The sequence below is a fragment of the Rhododendron vialii genome, chromosome 10a (assembly GCF_030253575.1).
Source record: "Rhododendron vialii isolate Sample 1 chromosome 10a, ASM3025357v1".
NCBI lineage: Eukaryota > Viridiplantae > Streptophyta > Magnoliopsida > Ericales > Ericaceae > Rhododendron > Rhododendron vialii.
In genome coordinates, this window is record NC_080566.1 from 5999705 (window position 1) to 6024708 (window position 25004).

Genomic DNA, 25004 nt, shown 5'->3' on the forward strand with positions numbered 1-25004 from the left:
GGATACCGCGAGAGCCTGAAGGGCCTCGGAGCCAGAAGCCCCATCGTCTCGCACCCTGGCGGCGCACACAGTAGGAGCCGGATCACTGAGCGCCTTGAGCCTTCCGCTCGGGACAGCTACCGCCATCACCGCCAAGAACGCTTTCCCAGGAAATCGGTTAGTGTTGCTCCAAAAAGAATGGAATATGAACAATTGGACAAACTTGTCCCCAAGAAGCGTACAGCGACAGAGCGTCCAGACAGCCCCGACCGTTCGATCCGACCTCATCGTGACGCGCGACTTACACGACTCACGACCTCCCCATTTACGAGAGAGATCGACTCGGTTACCCCCCCCCCCCCCCAAGGGATTCACTCAACCCAAGTTTGCCAAATACGACGGCAAGACCGATGCGTACACTCATTTGGTTCAGTATAAACTCGTCATGTTTTTGTTTCTTCGGAACGAACCCTCGGACGATGCCTTCTTGTGCAAAGTGTTTCCTGTAAGCCTCGGCAACCTGGGCCTCACCTGGTTCAACCAACTCCCGGCTCGGTCAATTTCTTCTTTCGATTCCCTCTGCGATGCCTTCATGGCCCGGTTCGTAACTAGCAACAAGCACGAGAAGGAGATCGATTCCCTCTTGGCCCTTCGCAAGAGGAACGACGAAACGCTTCAGCAGTACGCTGACCGTTACTGGGAACTATTCAATAAGATAGAGGGTTGCGACGGCGTCATCTCAGCCCGAGGATTCAAGCTCGGTCTCACCTCCCAGGACGAGCAAGTCTATGACGACCTCGCTCGCCATAAGCCAAACTCTATGAAGGACCTTATGACTCGTATTGAGGGCTGGTGTCAGCTCATCGAGTCCAAGGCGGAGAGAGGCATCGGGAAGCCTACGAGTTTGAAGACATTAAACACTTCGGTATCCACACCGGTCCCCGCACCTGTCCCAACACCAAAGAAACAGGTCAACACCATCAAGCAGTCGCAGAGGAAGGGACCGAAGACAAGTGATTTCAACGCCGAGAAAACCGTCTTCACCATTCCTATCTACCGAATCATCGATCAAGTGAAGGATCAGCCCTTTTTCTCCTTCCCAAATCAAAAGCTAGGAACCGAAAATGGGAAAATCAAGAATCCCATCATTCGATGCAGTTATCACAACGAGCAGGGTCACTTCACCATGCATGCAAGCCCTTCAAGGCCTACTTGGAGCAGCTTGTTGCGAGTGGCCACCTCGGCAACTTCGTCGATCACGAGAAGACAACGGCTCAGGCACAACGTACCGAAATGAACACCGAGGAAGAGGTCCAGACGATCCACGTCATACACGGTCCGCTAAACTCTGAGGCCGCTCGCATCATCCAGGACGAGCTTGTGGGCATGCGTGCCCTTTTCTTCTTTTTGGGAAAAGGATTCCGTTCCCTTCCCAAGGAGAGAAAAATGCCGGTTCGCGGGAGCGCTTTTTAGCTGGACGTCAAGCGCTCGCGAAAATACAGAGTCGCCACTCGGGTTTGAAGGTCCGACACCCAAGGAACCGTATTTCGAAGCACTTATCGCGCTGTTTGATTTGAAAAAGTTAAGGAATCAGTCCGTCATAACCATATCTGGGTTCGGGAGCCAGGTTACGAGAGGGGAAGGGTTTTATGGCACCCCTCTCGCCCAATCCGGAGATCGGTCTCTACTTAGGCATTTGCGAAAGATGTTTGTTTGCGATTCTGTTTGATTAATCAATTTTTAGCCAATTAGGGCAGGGGAACAGTTAATCGGGGATTAAAACTGTAACAGTTTACAGGATGTGAAAAGATAGCACGGATGAGCAATTAGTATAGGATGAGAACAGACTGCTGTGGGAGTTTAAACAAACTGGAAGGCCCCTGTTTTGGAGTGACGTGTGCAGGAAGAAACCAACATGCATTGAACAAGTCACTGCATGCTGTTCACTCCTGCGCGCATAACTCCAAGACACGCGCGCACCGGTGAGCTCAAACCCACAACTCTTATTCTCAAACCCTCTGGGCTCTGGAAGGACCAGTGCACACCCAGGACAAACCACGCAGTTCATATAGCAGCATAATATACAGTCCTAAGTAATGTTAAAGGCTAAAAAGCCCTGCAAATGAATAAAGCACCCCATAAACAGTGTGGGGATAGAATAACAGCCTCAATCCAAGTTACCCGTGCAAGGCCACTCACTGGTCAGAGGCAGACTATAGCGCGATGGAGTCAGTCTGGCGCGCGAGGGTGCATCCTGGCGCTCTATCGCGCGACGGAGTGAGTCTGGCGCGCGATGGTGCGCCCTAGTGCACTGTCGCGCGATGGAGCAAGTCTGGCGCGCGATGGTGCGCCCTGGCGCGGACCAGTGTTTGGTTTACACATTTTCTGGGTTCTGGGACAGGTCCAGAATGATCCCAAGGGTACTCCAAAACAGAAGACATGCAAATTGAACTACGGCTAGCAATTTCTAACAAAGGAAAGCAGTAAACTGGTTTTTAACATGCTTAACAGTGATCTATATACAAAATAAAGCATGAAACAGTAGGACACCAATCCCCACGCGGTCCATCGCATGCAGCACCGGAGTGTCGCGCGAGAGAGTGGGACCATCGCGCGCTGGTTCCTACCATGACGGTTTTTGAAACCTTGCCAGCTTTAGGACCAGAACTGGTATTGATTACCAGCCTTGGCCCTGCCAGCCCCCCTCAGGGATCAGAACAGAAAGACAGTAGGTATGCTATACCTTTGGTTGAGTTTGAAACGAATTCGAGCTTTGAGGTTTGATTGAGGTGTTTGAAAAGGTTGAGGTGGAAGAACAAGCTTTGTTCTTGGATGGTTGAAGTGTGAAAATGGAGGATTGTGAGTATAATCCTTTTTTGGGCTTAAAATTTGGTAACCCCTTGAAAGAATAACTATGGGGGGGTAGATATAGGGGGAAATGGTGGATCTGGTTGGTGCTCGGAAAGGAGTTCAGTCAGTCCACGAGGCTGGCTGAGAGTTGCATTGGTGGCCAACTGTCCTCCTTCAGAAAGATTGGTGGTAGGTTGGACCGTTGCGCGACGAAGTCAGTCTGTCGCGCGATGGTGCGCCCTAGCGCTCTGTCGCGCGATGGAGTGAGTCAGGCGCGCGATGGTGCGCCCCGGCGCTCTGTCGCGCGATGGAGTGAGTCGGGCGCGCAATGGTGCGCCCCGACGCGTGATGGTTGCGCCCTGGTGCGCATCAGTAGGGTTTTTGGTTTTTGAAGTGGCTTAGGCTAGGTTAGGTTCAAGGGTTTTGCAAACACTCAAAGCTCAAACACGCTATCATTCTCAGGGTGTTCTTGATCCATTTCATCATTGGGGAATCAAAAACCGTAAGTAAACTAATCTGGAAGCCCAGATTGGGGTGTCTACAGAGCTGAACGAGGCCTCTTCCTCCAAGCGGGTCATGTTGGTCGATCCCGAACCGAAACGCCCCAGAACCGATGACGGTTCCAAATGGACGATCATATTTGTATGGGGATGAAAACAATTGACGCTTCGGATCAACTGGATTGCAACGGCTTATTCGTGCCTCTTCACCGGAACCCTAGCTCGACGTCTGAACCCTAATCTGCAAAATAGACAGGGGGTGAGTGCACCTTTGCCTCTCGTGGCAAAGGCCCTCCGATGCCTTTGTTAGTATCACGTACTAGAAAACTCAGCCCTAATTATCAGTAGGAAAGCAATAATAATGCAACGTATTGCGTACCTTTTTTCTTTAGGTTTACCTCTTATTTATAGATTTATGGATGCTTGCTGTCCAAGCATCCTTGTTGCCATAGGATTCCTAACTCGTATAGGAAACCCAGGATATCAAGGAGTCTCGTTTCCTTTATCAGTTTATGGAAAAGAGTCCTTTTAGGATTCTTTTCCATTAAGAGCCGAACATCCCATACTTGTTGGGTATCTTTCTCATATCCTATATTCTTGGGATCTTTATCCCTATATGGGACATGACTATTCTGGAATCTTCCAGAGTATTCCCTCTGCTCCTACTCTCGATTGGAGCTCCATCTTTGTTCGGCCGTCTCATGGCCGAACAGACGGCTTGGACCAATTACCTCACATGTAACCGGTCCTTGAGCCCGTACTGTCCTGTCTATATTCAAACTATGGTCCCACGTACCATTTATTCGGATATCGATTGCATTGCTTTCAACCCGTGATTACTCGTATCACATGCTAGGTTCTTTACATCATTTGTTCGGCTGTATCATAACCGAACAGTTTATTTATAGCCATGACTTCTCATAACACTGGTCCATATCGCCGTTCACCGAACTGCTCGGCGATAAGTCCAGTCGTATTTTCCACGTGTTCCTAAACATCACGTGTTCGGTAACTAAATGTATCTGCTCGGGAATACCTCCCTACAATTGCTCCCCAGCTTCATGTATTTACCACTGTTCGGGGGTAATATATGACGCTTAGAAACAGAATTCTATCTAGACCAAACTCTTTGATCCCGTGCAGTCATAATTTCAATACTTCATTGATGCCTTTTGGCGCCTATGTCATTATACCATTTCGGGGTAAACGACTCCACGTGGCACGTTTTCGTATGCCTAGCATTAACTTCGAACTGACGTTCTATGAAACGGCGTCAGAACGGTTTCTGCTTTCCGTTACTTTTTCCTGTAACGGTGTGAGAGGAGACGTTTCGTCTCCGTCTCTCACCCTTAAACCCCTGAAAGGGCTCTTTTTGGTTTTTCATCCAAAACATTCAAACGTTCAGTTTTTCTCTTAAAAGCTTTCTGCCATTGCCGCCGTCTGCAAACTCGATTGCACTTCAGGGAATCGTCACAATATTCTTGTAAGATTCTCGCTCTCAATCCCTTTCTCATTCTTAGGTTTCCATCTGAGATCTCTTTCTCAGATTTTGTGGATCGTTTCTAGGGTTTCAATTCGTACCCATTTCCATCTTTTCCTCTTTTCTAAATATACTCATGGCGGATGACAACCCTCCTAGACCCAGTAAGTTTAGGAAGCTTTGTGATACCCCTGCTGCCATGGCGGTATTTAGAGAAAGATACAGTATTCCTGAAAACGTAGGGCTTGAACTCGCCCCATTAGGAGCAGATAGGGACGCTGGATCGTGGGATAGAATGTGTATCCCAATTATGTCCATTGTCGAAGGCGGGGTCCGTTTCCCCCTTCATCCATTACTTCGCCAGATTTTAAGCTGGTACCGCCTTACACCCATGCAAGTTTCGACGAACGTCTTCAGATTGATAATGGGGACTATAGCCTTAAATGGGATTCTAGAGACCAATTTAGGAATCTGGGACATCCAATGGTGGTATAGTATAGTACTAAACCCTGAGTACAATACTTACTACTTCAAAGTTAGGAGAGCAGAGAAGCGCTTCGTGCTCAATCTGCCAGATTCTGCTCGTGACCACGAAATCGACTTCCTCTATGTGACTGGAGCATTCGAGCCTTTAGGGGAAGATGGCCAAGTGCTGGGGCTCCATTGCCCCCACATATGGGGCTATCCACGTATGCTCTTGATTTTACCCTTTTACAATTCTTCATTTACTGCTTTCTCGTAGCCTTTCCATGTACTAAATTTGTTTTGTTGATTTGAATTTTGCAGCTGAAAACGTTAATCATCGTCCCAGACGCACCCCAAGCAACATCCGAACAGAGGACATTAACAAAGTCCTAAAATATAAAGGCGTGCCTGGTACCCAAACAGCTGGTCGGGGTCGTGACGCTGACGTGCTGCTGGGATACGATCCTGCGTACAGAGGTGTCATCGACAGGCGGCTTGCTCATCCTAGCACCAGTGCTGCCTCTACATCAACTGCTCCTCCGACCAGGAGCACAAGAGCTAACGCAGGAGTAACTGTAGCTGATCAACTGGGTGAAATCCCAATTTCTGAAGGAGTTCCGTTACCACGAATAAGAGTTCGAAGATCCTCACGGAGTCAGGCCTCCTCTCAACCATTACCCATACAGCCAGCTCCCATCTGTGTAACCAGCCAATCCTCATCCTCAGGTTATTCTCTATCTCCTCCAATCTCGAGCACTATGACACGTCAGCCTTTAGACCTCAGCTCTCTCCTCACCGTTTCTTCTCGGGGACGGGGGTCTGGTCGGGTAGCTTCCACAGGGAACGCCCCTCCTGCACCCCGTCGTAACAGAGGAGGTTCGAACCGCTCCACTTCATCTCATGAAGTGGAGACTACCATAGAGGCCAGTGATGCTCACAGAGACAAACGGCCTAGATCAGAAGACCCTACTGGTACTGCTTCTCAAGCAGACACCGAAACACATCACCCCGTTTCACCAACTACCCAAGTACTTCCTCAAACATGGACTCCTCCATTCACTAGAGGAGACCGTCCCATTCACGTCGGGGATAGTGCTAGTTTGTCGGAGACAGCACTTGCTCTGGCCCAAGGGTTGCTACTCCCTGTTGACTTACAGAAAGAGTCATTGTCTCCCCCTGATCGGCTTGTGTCCACTGGTCTCGTCAGTGGAATCAAGGTAATAAAAACTTCTCTTCTTTAAAGCTTCATCTTTATAAGTTTTAAGAAAAAAGTTACTCACGTTCTGGTATTTGCTATAGTTTATCCAAAAAATGGTCGTACTGGGCCAAAAATTCCAGGAAGCTGAAGCCGAGAGGATCAGGCTTTTAAATGACAACACCAGGTTGATCCGAACAGTCACGAGATTAGAGAGAGAGAGAGATAAAGCTAAAGCTGACTTGTCTGAGACAAAGGGCAAGCTTGTGACCACGGAGGAGAGTCTGCATCAAGTCTTGGCCGAGATGGACAGCACCAAAAAGGCATCCTTTGAAGATGGTTATCAGAAGGGGTTTGACGCCACAACATCAAGTTATGTCGAGCAGATGCCTGATATTCAAGACCAAATCTGGGTTGCTTGCTGGGAGGCGTGCCTTACAAAGGCAGGAGTTGCTGAGGATTCTCCCCTATGGGTTGAGAATGATCTACCAAGTCGCCAAGTTGCAGCTCCAGCAGACGACGTTGATCAACAGATTGATGATTTTGCAGATGTTGATGAAGAAATACAAGTTGAAGCACAAAATGACGTTGTGCAATCATCTGTTCTGGAAGTGACCACTGAGATCGTTATCCCAGAGGTACAAACTGCTACTGTTGTTGATGAGGCTGATGTCCCTTCTGAGGTTCAGAACCTGGATTAAGATAGTAAACAGGTAGTTTTAAAAATCATCTGGCTGGTCTTGCATGACCATAGCCTTTTTTACCCTGCGTGGTACCAGTACTATCAATACTTTACTTTTAAAACAGGTATTCGGCCCTTCGTGGCATAACTTTTATGTTTTGCTCGGCGTCCATGTTTGCTGCATCTGTTCGTATGCAATTTTCAATCTAAGTAGTTGGTACTGTTTAAGCATCATTTGATTGCATAAGTATTTCGTACTTTTAGCAAATCTTTCACACAAGATTTGCTTGTTCTGAATTCTAAGTTTCACGTACTAAAAAGCGTTCCACCTTGAATGGTTTTTAAGGCATATAAGTGTGCTCTCACTTAATCACACAAGTGTTTCATACTTGTGTTTAAGTGTCACGTACTCAACCGTTTGGAAATCACACAAGTGTTTCGTACTTGTGTTTAAGTATCACGTACTTAATGTTTTTAAGTTTCTCGTACTTGAACATAAAGGTTTTCCTCAAGTTTCACATACTTAGGAACATCAGTTTCACGTACTTAAACTAAATGTGGCTTACATATAAGTCAAGCCAATATAGTTTCTCAAGTATCACGTACTTAAAATACCATATAAGTATCTCGTACTTTGAACGTCCATACAAGTATTTCGTACTTGTACTTTTTAAAAGAAAACATACAAGTGTTTTGATACTTGTGTTCAAATGTATACCCAAGTTTCACATACTTGAAATTCTATACAAGTGTTTCGTACTTGTATTCGTTAAGTGTCACGTACTTAAAAATGTATAATGCTTTTAAGTTTCACATACTCAAAAGGTGTACCCTGCTCCCCAATACGAATGAGGGAAACTAAATGCGCAGTTCGTATTAATAACAAATACCACAACAGTTATACTAAGAAGCGATTGTATTCATAATCTGCAAAACCCAAGAGGGCGTTTATTCGTACCCCTTGCAACTAAAATATGGAATCAAGGGAATTATATTCGTAATTCCCACACAATCACGTAGTGCAAATCTAAAACAGAACTGAATGCTTCTTTTAAATAAAGAACTTTCGTAGATTATGAACATTCCAAGGCCTCGGAATTGGATTACCATCCAAATCTACCAATTTATAGGCCCCTATGCCTACAATCTCAGTCACTCGATACGGACCTTCCCAATTTGCCCCCAACTTGCCTTCGTTAGCCACCTTGGTGTTGCCGAGCACTTTTCGTAGCACGAGGTCCCCAACACCAAATTCTCGGGGGTGAACATGCTTGTTGTAGCTTTTCATCAGCTGTTCTTGGTAAGAAGCAAGATGTACCAAGGCTTTTTCTCTCCTCTCCTCGGCAAGGTCAAGCTTGATTTGAAGGGCCCTGTCATTGCCTCCACTTTCAACCAAAACGGTCCTGTTGGTCGGCAAGCCTACCTCCAGAGGTATGACAGCCTCTGTTCCATAGGCCAATGAATAGGGGGTCTCTCCCGTAGACCTCCTAGTCGTTGTTCGATGAGCCCATAGAACCAATGGCAACTCGTCAGGCCACTTTCCCTTAGCTTTGTCCAGTCTTTTCTTGATTCCATCAAGGATAGTTTTATTAGACGCCTCTGCTTGCCCATTACTCTGAGGGTAGGCTGGGGTGGAATAATAATTTCTTATTCCATATTGGGCACAAAAAGCCTTGAATTTCTTCTGGAATTGGGATCCATTGTCTGTAATCAATGAATAAGGGACCCCAAAGCGAGTGATGATGCTCTTCCACACGAACCTTTCTATCATAGGCTCAGTGATTTTGGCTAGTGGTTCTGCCTCAATCCACTTTGTAAAATAGTCAGTTGCAACAAGCAGGAATTTTCGATTCCCAGTTGCTTTGTGCAATGGACCCACGATGTCCATCCCCCATTGAGCAAAAGGCCAGGGACTTGTCAATGGCACCAGATCTTCGGCGGGTGTTCGAATCAATGGTGAGAACTTTTGACACTTCTCACAAATCTTGACATACACCTTTGCATCTTCTTGCATGTGTGGCCACCAATAGCCTTGAGTAATTGCTCGGTGGGCAATAGATCTGCCTCCAGCATGGCTCCCACATGTTCCCTCGTGGATTTCATGAAGGAACTTCTGTACCATCTCAGGATGTACGCATAGCAAATAGGGACCCGTAAAGGATTTCCTATACAACTTACCTTCTGGGGATAGCCAAAACCTAGCAGATTTGACTCTTATTTTGTGGGCCTCCTTTTTATCAGAAGGGAGTATCTCGTCTCGTAAGAACTCCATTATTGGGTCCATCCAACTTGGTCCTTGGTTCACGTCCAAGACCAAGTCTACATTCCTCCCAATGCTCGGCTCATTTAGGTATTCTACTGCCACCCTCCTTTTGAACTCTGTTGGTACTGCTGCAGCCAACCATGCTAAAGAATCCGCATGAGCATTCTGTCCAGAACTTATTTGCTCAATATATACCCGCTCGAAGGTATCAAGCAAGTCTTTTGCTGCCTGCACGTAGGCTACCATCTTTTCGTTCCGAGTCTCGTACTCGCCGGACAGTTGATTCACAACAAGCTGGGAATCACAATACACCCTGACCTGTTCTGCTTTAAGGGTCTTCGCACTTCTCAACCCTGCCAAGAGTGCTTCATATTCAGCCACATTATTCGATGCACTGAATCCAAGCCGAACAGAGAGCTCAATCAGAACTCCTTGAGGAGGAAAGAGGACAACTCCAATTCCAGAACCAGTATTACACGCTGATCCATCAACGAATAACTTCCATTCTTTGGGATCCTGTTCGGCTACGGGTTGATCCTTCAAGGATGATGTCTTAGCTGCCTGTTCCTTTCTCGTAGGAGGCAAGGGAGCAACAGTGGGGGAAAACTCTGCCACAAAATCAGCCAACACCTGGCCTTTAATTGCTGTACGTGGTTGATACTCAAGATCATACTGACTTAACTCCACGGACCACGTCGAGATCCTTCCCGAGAAATCTGCCTTTCGAAGCAGTGATTTTAGTGGATACTCAGTATAAACCACAACCTTATGACTTTGGAAGTAGTGTGGCAATTTCCTGGTTGCTGTCCTAAGTGCCAGGACAAGTTTTTCTAAAGGCAGATATCTCGTCTTTGCATCCAACAATGTCTTGCTAACATAATAAATGGGGATTTGTTCGATCCCCAAATCCCTCAACAAGACTGCACTTACTGCATGCTCGGAAACAGCTAAGTACAGAATTAAAGACTCACCAGGCTGTGGAGTTGACAATAGTGGGGGCTCGGCCAGGTACTTCTTCAGGTCCTGGAAAGCTTGTTCACATTCTGCTCCCCATTCAAATCCCTCCCTTTTTTTCAATAACTGAAAGAAGGGTCTGCATTTGTCGCTTGACCTACTGATGAATCTGTTAAGTGCTGCTGCCATTCCAGTCAGCCTCTGGACTTTCTTGGTAGTTTTGGGATTCTGTAATCTTTGTAAGGCATCAATCTGATCGGGATTTGCCTCTATCCCTCTCAAAGTTACCAAATGACCCAGGAATTTTCCTGAACCAACTCCAAACGCACACTTCGAGGCGTTGAGTTTTAATTTATACTTCCTCAGGATTTCGAACACTTCCTTCAGATCAGAAATATGCCCTCCCTTTTCTCGACTCTTTACCACCATATCATCTATGTAAACTTCCAAAGTCTTCCCGATGAGCTTTTTGAACATAATGGTTGCAAGTCTTTGGTATGTAGCCCCAGCATTCCTCAGTCCAAAGGGCATAACACTGTAACAGTATAACCCTCGTGGTGTGATGAACGAAGTCTTCTCTTGATCAGGTTCAAACATAGCAATCTGATGATATCCTCGATATGCATCGAGAAAACTCATTCGCTCGTAGCCAGAGGTTGCATCAACCAATTGGTCAATCCTAGGCAAAGGAAAACTGTCCTTAGGACATGCTTTGTTCAAGTCTGTGAAGTCCACGCAGACACGCCACTTTCCGTTCTTCTTCTTTACCACAACAGTGTTGGATAACCACTCTGGGTAATAGACTTCACGTATTGCCTTGGCCTCCAATAAACGATCGACCTCTTCAATCACTGCATCTACATGCTGCGCGGCAGCCCTTCGTTTTTTCTGAATGATCTGCTTGTGTTGAGGGTCAATGTTTAAATGATGACAGATCACATCTGCATCCACCCCAGGCATTTCCTCAGGCACCCATGCAAAGACATCAATATATTCTTTCAGAAATCTTATCGACTCAGCCTTTTCATTTGCTGGTAATGATTCCCCAATCAAAAAATACCTTTCAGGATCAATTTCGTTGATCTGAATCTTCTTCAGGCCCTCAACCACTTTTTCAGCCGGGCTTCTTCCAACATCCTCGATGGTTGGTTGGTCTGGTACTTCTAATGTGTGAACATGGTGGACCTTCGGGGCTGTTTTAATGATGGAAATCAAGCATTGCTGTGCCACCTTCTGGTTTCCTTTAAAGATTTCAATCCCATTTGAACCTGGGAATTTTACCATCTGGTGATAAGTCGAGGAGACTGCTCTCATTTTGTGCAACCACGTCCTCCCTATAATCGCGTTGTAGGAAGATGGGACATCGACTACCAAAAAGTCTGTTCTTAACACCACAGATCCAGCCCGAACAGGTAAAGTCACCTTTCCTTGGGGCCAGACTGCTCCTGCACCGAACCCAATTAGAGGTGTTGTTGATTGTTCTAAGTCTGATTGGGCCAGGCCCAGCTTCTTGAATGCATCATAGTACAATACCTCTGTACAGCTCCCCGAGTCCACTAGAATTCTTTCGATGTCGTATTCCCCAACTCGTAGGGTTACGACCAATGCATCATTATGGGGTATTTGGACCTCCGCCAAATCATCGTCACTGAATGCCATGCTCTCGTTGCATGCATTAGTCTCTCGCCCTCTCTTGTTTCCCAACCGCATCACGTGCTGATCATGCTTGACCTGTCTTTGCAACAGCCTCACCTCACTCCTTGTATAAGGTGCAGCCAACCCATGTATCATATGGATCATGCCTTTAGGGTGTTGCTCGTAACCCAGTTCCATGGCCTTCCCTTTCTCTTTAGGGTCCTCCTGGATAAACTCTTTGAGATAGCCCCGAGAGACCAAATCATCAAGGTGCCTCTTGTATACCTCACAATCCTCGGTCATATGGCCCCAATCTTTGTGATAACTGCAGTGCTGATTCGTAGCACGTTTTGCATCTTTGTCTCCACCTAGACTTGGGGGCCACTTAAAATATGGCTGATTCTTTATTCGATAAAGAATCCTGTATATTGGCTCTTTCCAAACCGTAGTGATAGAAAAGAAGGACTTAGGGTCAGGAGCTTGCTTGTCCTTGTATGCCTCCTTCTTAACCTGCCCGTACTCCCTTCTGTCTTTGTAAGACTTGGGTTCTGGCTTATCCACCTTTTTGGCAGGTGCCTTCTGCTGTTCGGCAACCGTTCTGCCATCCTCACGGAGTATGTCATCCTCCATTCTGGCGTGTTGCTCTATCCGTTCCATCAATTTTGCCAAAGTGGCTACTGGATGTTTATTCAATGAACGGCGCAGCTCCCCCCGAACAGGCAAACCAGTTTTGAACGTAGCAATTGCATACTCTTCACTGCAACTTTCAATCTCGTTGAAAGTTTCCCAGTACTTCTTTGCATAATCCCTGATCTGCTCGTTCTCCTCCTGCTTCATGGTGGAAAGACTCTCAAAAGTCTTTGGGGCCTTTCTGCTCGTCAAGAACCGAGCAGTGAATTCCTCTGCCAACTGCCTCCATCCTCGTATGGATCGTGGGGCCAACTTATGAAACCAGGATAAAGCCACCTTGCCAAGACTGGAGGGAAACATCTTGCACAAGATGGAATCATCCCCCTCATGCATAAACATGGCCTGTTGGTAATGCTGTATGTGAGCTACGGGATCCGTATTTGTCTCGTAAAGTACGAATGCACCGTGCTTCACTCTGCTCGGCAACCTTGCTTCTTGTAGCCTCTTCGTAAAGGGAGAGGCTGCAATATTACTCAGGGCCTTGCGTGCTGCTTCTCGTGCAGTCGCTGTCCCATCCTCTTGCTCCTTTGACTTATGGGCCGAAGTCTTGACCCAATCAGCATCAGGTCTCTCGTACCTGTCTCGATGATGCTTTCTCGTGTCCTCTTCCTCGGGGGTAGAACTCCGGTCTCTGCTCCTCCTTTTTCGTGAAGAAGTCCTTCTCTCTGGTGTTCGGCTTCTACTCTTTCTTCCCCTTTTTCGTGGAGAAGCTTCATGACGCCCTATGACAGGACTTCTGCTCTTTCTTCCTCGTGAAGGATCCTTTCTGTATTGTACCATAGCATACCTACTTCCTCTGGAATTTCTTCGAGACAGCCCAGAATCCTCCGGATGCTCCCTAATTCTTTCCAATTCCCTGATCTCATGCTCTCGTTTTTTAATCAGACGAGCATACTCCTCGACTTCTTGCCTCTTCCTATCAAGAACGTTGTCACTATGGTGCACACTCCTGGAGTGCGCGATCGATTCATCCCTGTGATGGGATTTACTCCTTCTCGTGGATCTCGAAGCCGTCTCTCCATCTCCTCTATTTTTGGAGTTATGATGCACGGTAAGGGGGCGGTCCTTACTCGTGTCCCTCCTGTGCCCACCCTGGGGCTTTCTCGGAGCCCCAGGTGGGGATTTGTCCCTTCCTCCATCTAACACATCTTTTGGTTCATGCGGTGTTGCTGGAGTTACTTCCACCATGGTCGTATTTCAAAAGGGAATTCTTTCGTTTCCCACAGACGGCGCCAATTGTAGGGGGATGAAAACAATTGACGCTTCGGATCAACTGGATTGCAACGGCTTATTCGTGCCTCTTCACCGGAACCCTAGCTCGATGTCTGAACCCTAATCTGCAAAATAGACAGGGGGTGAGTGCACCTTTGCCTCTCGTGGCAAAGGCCCTCCGATGCCTTTGTTAGTATCACGTACTAGAAAACTCAGCCCTAATTATCAGTAGGAAAGCAATAATAATGCAACGTATTGCGTACCTTTTTTCTTTAGGTTTACCTCTTATTTATAGATTTATGGATGCTTGCTGTCCAAGCATCCTTGTTGCCATAGGATTCCTAACTCGTATAGGAAACCCAGGATATCAAGGAGTCTCGTTTCCTTTATCAGTTTATGGAAAAGAGTCCTTTTAGGATTCTTTTCCATTAAGAGCCGAACATCCCATACTTGTTGGGTATCTTTCTCAGATCCTATATTCTTGGGATCTTTATCCCTATATGGGACATGACTATTCTGGAATCTTCCAGAGTATTCCCTCTGCTCCTACTCTCGATTGGAGCTCCATCTTTGTTCGGCCGTCTCATGGCCGAACAGACGGCTTGGACCAATTACCTCACATGTAACCGGTCCTTGAGCCCGTACTGTCCTGTCTATATTCAAACTATGGTCCCACGTACCATTTATTCGGATATCGATTGCATTGCTTTCAACCCGTGATTACTCGTATCACATGCTAGGTTCTTTACATCATTTGTTCGGCTGTATCATAACCGAACAGTTTATTTATAGCCATGACTTCTCATAACACTGGTCCATATCGCCGTTCACCGAACTGCTCGGCGATAAGTCCAGTCGTATTTTCCACGTGTTCCTAAACATCACGTGTTCGGTAACTAAATGTATCTGCTCGGGAATACCTCCCTACAATATTCACCGAGAAGGATCTCGACCGCATCCAGCTTCCCCACAATGACGCCCTCGTAGTCACACTACGCATTGGAACTTTCAACGTACGTCGCGTCCTCGTGGACCAAGGCAGCTTGGCCGAAGTCATGTACTACTCTCTGTTCAAGGATCTGAAGATTTTCGACACCGACCTCCGTCCCTCCGAAGTTCCTCTTATCGGCTTCAACGGAGCACAGGTCTGGCCCATCGGTATGACCACTCTTCCAGTCCGTGCCGGCTCGGCGATTCTTGAAATGAAATTTGTGGTAGTCGACGTCCCTAGCCCTTACAACGCAATTGTCGGGCGCACCTGGCTGCATAAGCTTAAGACAATTGCCTCCACCTATCACCAAGTGGTCCATTTCATTGGAATTCTTGGGCGCCAGGAAGACTTGTACGGAGATCAAACTGCTGCAAAGAAGTGCTACGTCAACGCCGTTCGAAGTAATAAACAGACCCCCCGGGTTAATCTCATTGAAGTTCCCGAGACCTCAGTTTTGGAGGACGTCGGTAGACCCGCTGACGACAAGACCGTAGAAGACGTGGCCAGCATCCCAATAACCGAAGACGGTTCATGCTTCTTCCTCGTCAGTTCCTCACTTTGTGATACTGATCGGAATGAGACGGTAGCTTTTCTCAAACAGAACATCGAAGTGTTCGCTTGGACCCCATATGAGATGTCCGGGGTCGACCCCTCCTTCATTTGCCACGAACTCAACATCAACCAAGACAAACGCCCGGTCATACAAAAGGCACGACGGTCCTCTTCTGTCCATTCCGAGGCTGTTAATGAAGAAGTCAACCGGCTTCTGAACGCAGGGGCAATTAGAGAAGTCCAGTACCCCAAGTGGCTGGCCAACACTGTTGTAGTCAAGAAAAAGAATGGCAAATGGCGGGTCTGCGTCGATTACTCAAACCTCAACGACGCCTGCCTAAAGGACTTCTTTCCCCTTCCTCATATCGACCAGCTCGTCGACGCCACCTTCGGACATGAGCGACTCAGCTTCTTGGATGCCTACCGGGGCTATCACTAGATTGCCATGAGCGCAGACGATGTCGAGAACACGGCCTTCATCACCCCCCACGGCGTCTTCGGGTACCTTGTTATGCCCTTCGGTTTAAAGAATGCCGGGGCCACTTTTCAGCGAATGATAACCAAGATGTTTGAGCAGTTACTAGGCGACACTGTGCTGGCTTACATTGACGACATGGTGGTCAAAAGCATGCGCGCCAGTAATCATCTAACTCACCTCGCCGAAGTCTTCGAGATACTCAAGAAACACAAGCTCTGCCTCAATGCCGAGAAGTGTGTCTTCGATGTCGGCTTCGGCAAATTTCTTGGCCACCTCATTTCTCGACGTGGTATAGAAGCCGATCCTTCCCAGATTCTTGCTATTGATCAGCTTTCGGCTCCCCACAACAAGCGCAATGTTCAGCGTTTGACTGGCATGGCCGCAGCCCTGAATCGGTTTATAAGCCGTTCTTCGGACAAATGCCAACCATTCTTCGCACTTTTAAAAGGCAGCAGACGGAGCTTCAATTGGACAGAAGACTGTGACCGAGCCCTCCAATGACTAAAGGAGTATCTTTCCAAGGCTCCACTCCTCGTCACCCCTCAGAACCAGGAAGACTTGTTCCTCTACCTAGTTGTCTCTTCGCACGCTGTAAGCTCGGTGCTCGTCCGCCAGGAGGACCGGGAGCACCAGCCAATCTATTACTCCAGCAAAACAATGACTCCCACCGAGACGCGTTATCTACCATTAGAAAAGCTCGTCCTTGCCCTCGTCTCAGCTTCCAGGAAGCTCGCTCCTTACTTTCAGTCACACCGAATCATCGTCCTTACCGAATACCCTCTCAAGTCTCTCCTTCGGAAGGCCGATCTCTCCAACCGAATCTCACAGTGGGCCGTTGAGCTTGCCAATTTTGAAATCCATTTTCAGCCTCGGACAGCAATAAAAGCCCAGGTGCTCGCCGACTTCGTCGCCGAGCTTACGCCGCCCAACACACCCGCTTCGGCCCCTACCCCGAACACCGAGGCAGTACTCCAGGCTAACCCTAGCACAGCCTGGCAGCTTTTTCACGGCGATGTTTGGAAAATGTATGTCGATGGCGCCTCTAACAGCCGAGGTGCAAGAGTAGGCGTCGTCCTCCTCTCGCCCTCCGGTTTCCTGCACGAAAGCTCATTATCCATCAACTTCCCTGTTTCTAACAACGAGGCCGAATATGAAGCACTAATCTCGGGACTCAAGGCTGCTAAAGCCATTGGCATCGAAGAACTCGTGGTTTACAGCGATTCCCAATTGGTGGTTAACCAACTCTTCGAGGAATATGAAGCTCGGGATGACCGCATGCGTACCTACCTCAGCGCCACAGTCCAGCTCATTAAACGCTTCAAAGCAATCAGAGTCGAACACATCTCCAGAGAACAAAACGCCCACGCCAACGCCCTTGCAGGGCTCACTTCGGCATACTCATCTACAGGACACCGTTCCATCTCCTTCAATTCCATTGACAAGCCCAGTTTTGAGCTTGAAGTGCTAGATAAGGGGGTACTCAACATAGAGCTTGGACCGAGCTAGATGGATGAAATTGTCCTTTACCTGCGAGATGACTCCCTTCCCACTAACAAAAAGGAGGCTCACCGACTCCGAAACAAGGCCGTTCTCTTCTGGCTCAATCCAAACGGGAAGCTCTACCGAAGATCATTTACCGGCCCATATCTACTGGTTGCACACCCACACCAAGTACAGGGCATCATTGAAGAGCTCCACTCCGGCGACAGCGGTTGCCACTCCAACGGGCGGTCCCTCGCTCACCGAGCCATTTCCCAAGGATATTTATGGCCGACAATGAAGAAGGATTCTGAAGAGTTCGTCAAACGCTGCAAGAAATGTCAAATGTTCGTCCCTATTATCCACCAGCCAGCCCAGGATCTTAGCCCCATCACAAGCCCTTGGCCTTTTTCTCAATGGGGCATGGATATTGTCGGTAAGCTCCCCGTCGCCCCAGGAGGATTTAAGTTCCTCCTAACCGCCACAGACTATTTCTCAAAGTGGGTCGAGGCCGAACCTTTGGTAACTATTGAAGAAACAGACACCATTCGTTTCGTTTGGCGAAATATCATTTCGCGCTTCGGTGTACCTTTCGCCATTATTACAGACAACGGACGGCAGTTTATCGGACAAAAATACCAAGCCCTATTAGACGAGTATGGCATCAAATGGGACACATCCACTCCGGCTTACCCCCAGGGTAACGGACAGGCCGAGGCTGCAAACAAGGCAATTTCATCTAGACTTAAGCGACGACTTGAGTCACGCCGAGGCAAGTGGGCCGAAGAGCTACCCAGGGTACTCTGGGCTACCGTACTACGCCTCGGCGATCCACTGGTCACACTCCTTTCTCCTTGGCATTTGGAATCGAGGCGGTCATCCCTCTCCAAGTCGGACTCCCGACAATGACTACAGAAAACTTTAATGAGTCGGTAAACAACAGCAGCATTGCTTCAGACCTCGACTTAGCCGAAGAGGAACGTGATAACGCAAGGATCAAACTCGCGTTGTACCAACAAGAGGTTGCAAAAGGCTACAACCGAAGCGTCTGCCTTAGGTCGTTCAAGCCTGATGATCTCGTCTGGAAAAAAGTGGTGGAGAAGTCCAAAAAGCGAACGCTAATGCCCAACTGGGAGGGCCCCTACCGAGTTCTCAAGCACCTCGGCTCGGGAAACTACAAATTGGAGAAGCTGGATGGTTCCCCCATTGCTAAAGCATGGAATGCAAACAACCTGAAGAAGTTCTATGGATAAGCACTCGGTTACCGAAGCCCAATTCATCTCTTTTATGTCACATTTTCTTTTAAGTTTCAAAGGCAACTTGCTTATGTAATGACAGCACTCCAACAAGTTTGAATGAGAATTCTCTCCTTAGCACTACTTATACCATTTGCTGCTTAAATTACTTACACTCGGTCCGTTCTTACCCGGACTGTTTTACACCGACTTCAGGGACATTGTTCTCCCGTAGGTGATACCCTCGAACAAAGTTCCCACTAAGTCACCCCGGCCTCTTCGGTCGTTTGGACTTCTGGTCACTCGCTTTAAGGATACTCGGCTTCCTCCCGAGCCCCTTATACCGACTCACCAAAAGTCTCTCACTGCTCGGACTTGCTGCGTCCCGAACCTTTGGCCGAGGCCATATCCCTTCGCGACTTCGGCCTACGTCCCCAAGCAGTACCACCATCTCGCGTCTACTACTCGCTAGGCTTATTTTCGTTAACAAGCAGGGGCGTGAAAATTCAAAATTCAATAAATGCTTGCTTCTGATTCCATAATTCGGTTCCTGCCGACCCTACTAAAGCAGGGGCTCCGGATCAGGTCACTTTTCCCTGAATAAACATCATTTCTATGCTTGACAACATTCTTCGATTAATGCTTCGGTTAAACTTGTTTTACAAATCTTCAAATCTCACCGAAGCAGGGGCATCATCACCTAAGCAATAAACCAATCAGACAAGCATTTCAAAGAAAACATTCAGGAAAAGAAAGAATTCATTCACAAGGCATCATGAGTTATAGCACCAAATCATAAACAAAAAGGTACAGCTTCGGTATCAAATATTTACAAGCCCTGGAACGGCAAACTCCAAATGTCCGGAGCCGTCCAGTCAAAACTACAGAATCAAAAGACATGAAATCTCAAAAATAAGGGGAAAGGAGGACACTATCCTAAGCACGAGCATTGGGGTCGAGCTGGTCCTCGGGTGCAGGGGCATTTGGATCGGTTGGGTTCCCGGGGTTTTGATCCTCGGACATGGGTTCCACCACCTCTTCCTCTTCCTCAGGCAGGACAAGCTCTTCGGGAGACGCCTCGGGAAGTGTTCGGAGATCGGAGTCTTCAGGGAGGTTGAGCCTCCTCACCAAGGCTTCATGGCCATATCGAAGGCCGTCCAAGAAACGGTCCCGATGCAGCTCGGCCTCGATCTCCCGAACCTGCTTCTTATATTCTACTCCGGCTGCGTCCCGACCTTCATCGTAGCCTCTTTTCCTTGCGAAGTCAACCTCTGTGGCCCGAGTGACTCTCAGGGTGCTGGCATCCTCCTCGGCCTTGGCGGCCCTGCCCTCTGCCTGCACCCTCTCCCTGTCACACCTTTGGAAGTCCGCCAGGTAGAGCTCGCAAGTCTCCCGAGCCAGCTTGAGGTCTTCCTCCTTCCGGGCTAACTCCCGATTCAGCTTCTCGGTCTCCTTCTCCTGCGCCTTGCACCGGTCATTGATAGCCAATGCCCGAGCGCCCGCCTGCAAACAAAGAACAGAAGAGATTCACCAAGTGCAAACATTCAGATTGAAAAGAGCGGGGTGCAAACCATTAACTTACAGTGAAAAGGGCCTGAGCTATCTCGACCGTGATATCCTCGGTCAAGCCCGTGACAGCCCGGGCATCCCTCGGAAGAATGCTCCCCCGGAGCATCCCGAAGGCTACCCCGAGGTTCTTGACACTATCGGCGTGATGGATCTGGCGACCGACGAAGTGGCGGAACTCCGGAGCCCAGGGGAGTTCCCTCGGATTGACCCAGGAACCTTCCTTCGCTTCACCGATCCCCCCTCCGGGCTCTCCCTACTCCTCCTCGATCAGGATAGTCTCCTGATCTCCCCCTTCTTCGTCCCCCCCTCACGCCGAGCCCTCTTTTCCAGGGGCTCCTGTGGTGAAACACGAGTCGCCCTTGAAGTTCCTGCCCCTGGTGTACCGGGGACTGTTCCCCTGCCCCGACCCGCCGGCCTCTGGCACCTGAGATTCAACACCTCGCGAGTTCCGGGACTTGCCATCTCCTCGCTAAGCCCGATTCTCTCGGGAGTATCTCGGTCAATTTCCTCGCGAAGGATGCCCCGAGGCCTGGAGTTACTCCCCTCGGCCTCAGTCTCGGTCACAGTCTCTCCTCTCCCCCTCTCCCCTCGTCCTCGTCCTCTCTCTCTGCCTCGTCCTCAGTCTGCCCTCGGGACCCCCTGCTACCTCGGTTTCTTCTTTAAAAAGCTCGTGTAAGTTGGGACGTACCCGAGCAGCTCTGGTGTGTACCGACTTGTGATGGGAATGGCGTAGGCCGCTATAATCCAGGCACGGATAGCTCTTTCCCGAAGCTCTTGAACGATTCCTTCGGCTGCAAGGCAATACCAAAACAAGAGATCAGTATAAGTATGCAGGGCATAACAAAAACATGCAAAGCATCTACCGAAGAGTAATTTCTACCAACCAGGAGCTCCGGTCCCAAACTGCACTCTAGTAGTGGTATCCGCATTCTCCCTGGGTCCGAACATAAAATTTCCGGTTACCGAGACGTAAATGTTCGCCCACTCCTCGGAGTCGGGGAGACGGTCGACAAGGAATGTGTCATATCCCGTCTTGCATGAGAGGTAATATCGGTTGCTCTCTCGGTTCACTCCCACGAGATATACGCCGAAGAGTTCCTCGACCCCAAAGGTCAAGTTGAACTGCCTCCTTAGCTCGATGACGCTGGTGATAATTCGGTAAGAGTTTACCGTGAGCTGGGAGGAAGTAAGAGAAAGGGTCCGGAGTACTTGTCGGATGAATTGATGAAGGGGGAATCTAACCCCTCCCTCAGTGATTGCCATCAAGGGAAAAATCAATTCCCCTGGTTGGTGAGGAAGGGACTTGGGGTTGTTGTCGGGAAGCAGCTGAACCTCTACGTCCGGAGGGATGCTGTAAACCCTTTTGAACTCGGCGTAGGCAGCCGGGGTTCCGTTGAAGTACTGGTTCAGATAGGGACACGGCCTCATTGGCCTCCTTCGTCCCCGAACCTCTTCGGGGGCATCGGCGAATGGGCTCGGTCCATGGCCCGATGTACTGAGGACCTCCATCTCCCAAGGAACGAAGGTTGTGACGGGACGTGAAGCTCTAAGAGGGTCTCAGGGTTCAATAGCGTCCAATGGAATTCGGTAAAAAGCCTGGGCACGAATCTCCTCAAAGATCTCCTCAAGATTAGCAAAAGAAGAGCTACTGGAACTGTCCGAGGAGACTTCAACAACCATTCGCCCCTACCTAGCAAAAAACAATGTGCAAAAAGCCCGTTAGCTATATGCCCAGAGAAAAGCAACATGACCTAGCAAATGGGACGAAATGGTCGTCGCTCCTCGGAAGATTTCCGGGGACCCTTCTCCGGGAAGGGTCCCCAAGGCCAGTGGTTATATCTATGGTCTCGGGTTGAAGATTAGCCTCGGGAAGAATGTAGCCCTCGGGTTGAATTTAGACCTCGGGAAAGTTAAGAACAAAGCGCTGGAGACGCCCAGCGCCGCCGTAGGCAGACAGCGGCGAGCGGCGACATAGCCACAATGCGTAAAAATGTGAATTAAAGGAGAGAGAACTTGAAGGAAATGATCGAAACATAAAAACCAGCGACTAAAGATCGTCATACCTGGGTTTCGTGTCAAGATCCGCGTCCAAAACGCTCGAAGTCTTGATCAAGAGGCGGTGGACAGCGGCGGCGGCGGTTCGTCTTCAAAGCATAGAGGAGATGGCCGATATGTCTTCGTCTTCCCTATTTATAGTGGGAGGGATGAAAAGTTGCGCGGGAAATGAGGCGTCGTACTCAGGGCCGTTGGATTCCTGACACGCGTCCTCATTGGACGATCGACATCAAAAGCTCTGCACCGAGGTCAGAGCCCCGAAGAGTTAGGCCATTGGCACACTGACACGTGTTCCCGAGGGAGGTGCTTCGTACCAATCAGTTGACACGGCACGTGCCGGGACAGCTATCAAGCTCCTTGAAGGCCGGAAATTATCGACACGTAGTCCCGACGGCTAGGATTAATTGTTTGTCACCTCTCAAAGTTGCTCAGTAACAGGAGTAGGCAAGATTCTCGTACAGGAGGTTCGTGAGGATATCAACTCCCCCGAGCCAAGATGAAGAGCTCCAGAGAGTAGAGGGGCTATTGTAGCGGCCTCGGTTACCGAGACGGTAACCTGGCCATGTGTTCCGAACCAATGTCCCCTTGGAGGCGCGGTCGTCAAGATGATGGCGGCTAGAAGTCTTGTCATACGGTTCGGTTTGAGGCTCGGTTAATGATGACGTGGCGTGCTCTCGCCTCGGTGCTCCCTTAGCTTCCCAGGAGAAGTTAAGACAAGGAGGGTCTATGAAGATTACAGGGGAGACATAGCACCGAGGGCTCCGTACCGACCCCGGAGACATAGCACCGAGGGCTCCCGAGCAAGCCTCCTACGCCTAATGAGACGCATCATTGAGAAGAATCCTCGTGAAGGGCTGACCTGGCCATGTGCTCTGTAACCGCCTTATCCGGTGCGTCATCTATGATGTCACCCGAGGCGGTTACCTGAGCGTGACTTCCACGCGCTAGCTTGGAGGCCAAGTAAACCTAGGTCTATAAATACAAAGGGATACTCATATTTGAGAGGTATGCCATCTTTCCCTAACCCTAGATCTATATCTTCCTCTGAGATCTGACTTGATCGTCGGAGGGTCACTGGGCTACCCCGGCCCTAGTGACTTGTTGCAGGTTCAGAGGCAGGGGAACGGAGCAACTGAAGAGGAATACTAACTCAGGTCAAGGTCCCGACGAATCGAACCCCTACAATTATCGATTCAAAGCCAATCCCTTGTATGTCAGGGAAAATTTCTCTTTGTTTCATTTTGGTCTCCTTTTCTGTGGATATAAGAAAACTATATTAAAGCAGTATAGAGTCTAAACAAAAAAAATTCCATCTAAGTGACCACACACGTTAAGGAACCAAGCATGTTAAGAAAACAAATATCGCAAATACCATATGAACATTCTCTAAATGAATCCAATCGGTAATACATGAACTTTCTGATAGTAAAACCTGTCTACTAATTATAGCACACACAATACCTCTCAAGCAAACATGAACAGCAAAATGGAAAAGCAAATAATCAGAAGAACACATTCCTCTACAGATACATAATTTTGAATGCATGCATCGGTAACCCCTTTTCATGCTCTTTTATGATTCATTCTCCGTCGTTTGAATTTGGTGCTAGCGAGCTAGGTTACTTGAATAGTAATCAGAATCATCAAGAGTAGCACAGCTCATCTCAAATTGATTAACTAGAACAGGGAAGCTCGTTTGACTTGTATTTGTAGCAAAGCAATCACTGTCAAGGAAAAAGGGTTCACTGTCATTAAACAAGGCATCGTTGTAAGCCTGAGCTACTGCCACCTTGTATGACATTTCTGTTGTCTCACCCCTGGATTGACCACCGAATTGGATATGATCACCTGAAGTCTCCAGCAGCTGCAGTACCAGCTGAAGCCTCCCCACCAAGTAATCCATGGACGGCCGTTTGATCCCCTGGTCAAGCAAGCAACTCCATGATAACTTGACAAATTCCCTAAAACATTCTGGTGATATTTTCCCCATCAGGTAGGGATCAATGATGTGATCAATGCACTTCCTTTCCAAGCAACTTTTGAAGTAGTCTACCAAATGCCAGTCCCGAGTACTCGTGACAACGATGGGATCAATACATTTTCTGTTCATGCAACTTCTGAAGTAGTCTACCGAAGGCCAGTTGGTACTGAAGACCTCCAAGCCGGATAGTACTTGCAGCAACACCACTCCAAATGAGTATACATCAATTTTTTCAGTCACAAAACCCATTAGCCTATACTCTGGAGCCAGATATCCATAAGTGCCAACAATTGTACTAGTAGTTGCCATGCTGCAAGATTCCAGTACATAGAAGGACATCAAATCTGAAACTTTAGGCACCCAATCATGGTCCAACAGGATATTGAAAGCCTTGATGTCACTGTGGATTATTGCGTGCCTCGTACCTGCATGGAGGTATTCTAGCCCTTGTCCAATTCCAATGCAAATCTCAAGCCTTCTTTTCCATGGAAGAGGATCAGTGTGCATTCCAAATAGATGATCGTGCAGAGATCCGTTGCCCAAGTAATTATAAACTAGGATCATCTCTCCTTGGTCACAACAGTATCCAATTGGAGAGAGCAGGTTGATGTGACGGACCTCTGCAAGGATTTCCACATTATCCCAACATTGGCACGCCTCACATGATCCTGGTTCATACCTTCTGATCACAACCGCAAGACATCCATTGTCAATATACCCTTTATATGATTTTGGATTATGTCCAATAATGAGATTGCA

The 25004-nt window shown here is 48.3% G+C and overlaps 1 pseudogene; it reads right to left on the minus strand.

Annotated features, from left to right (window-relative positions):
* LOC131304500 (receptor-like protein kinase FERONIA) overlaps window positions 1-25004 on the minus strand; it is a 39421-nt pseudogene that overhangs the window by 9762 nt on the left and 4655 nt on the right.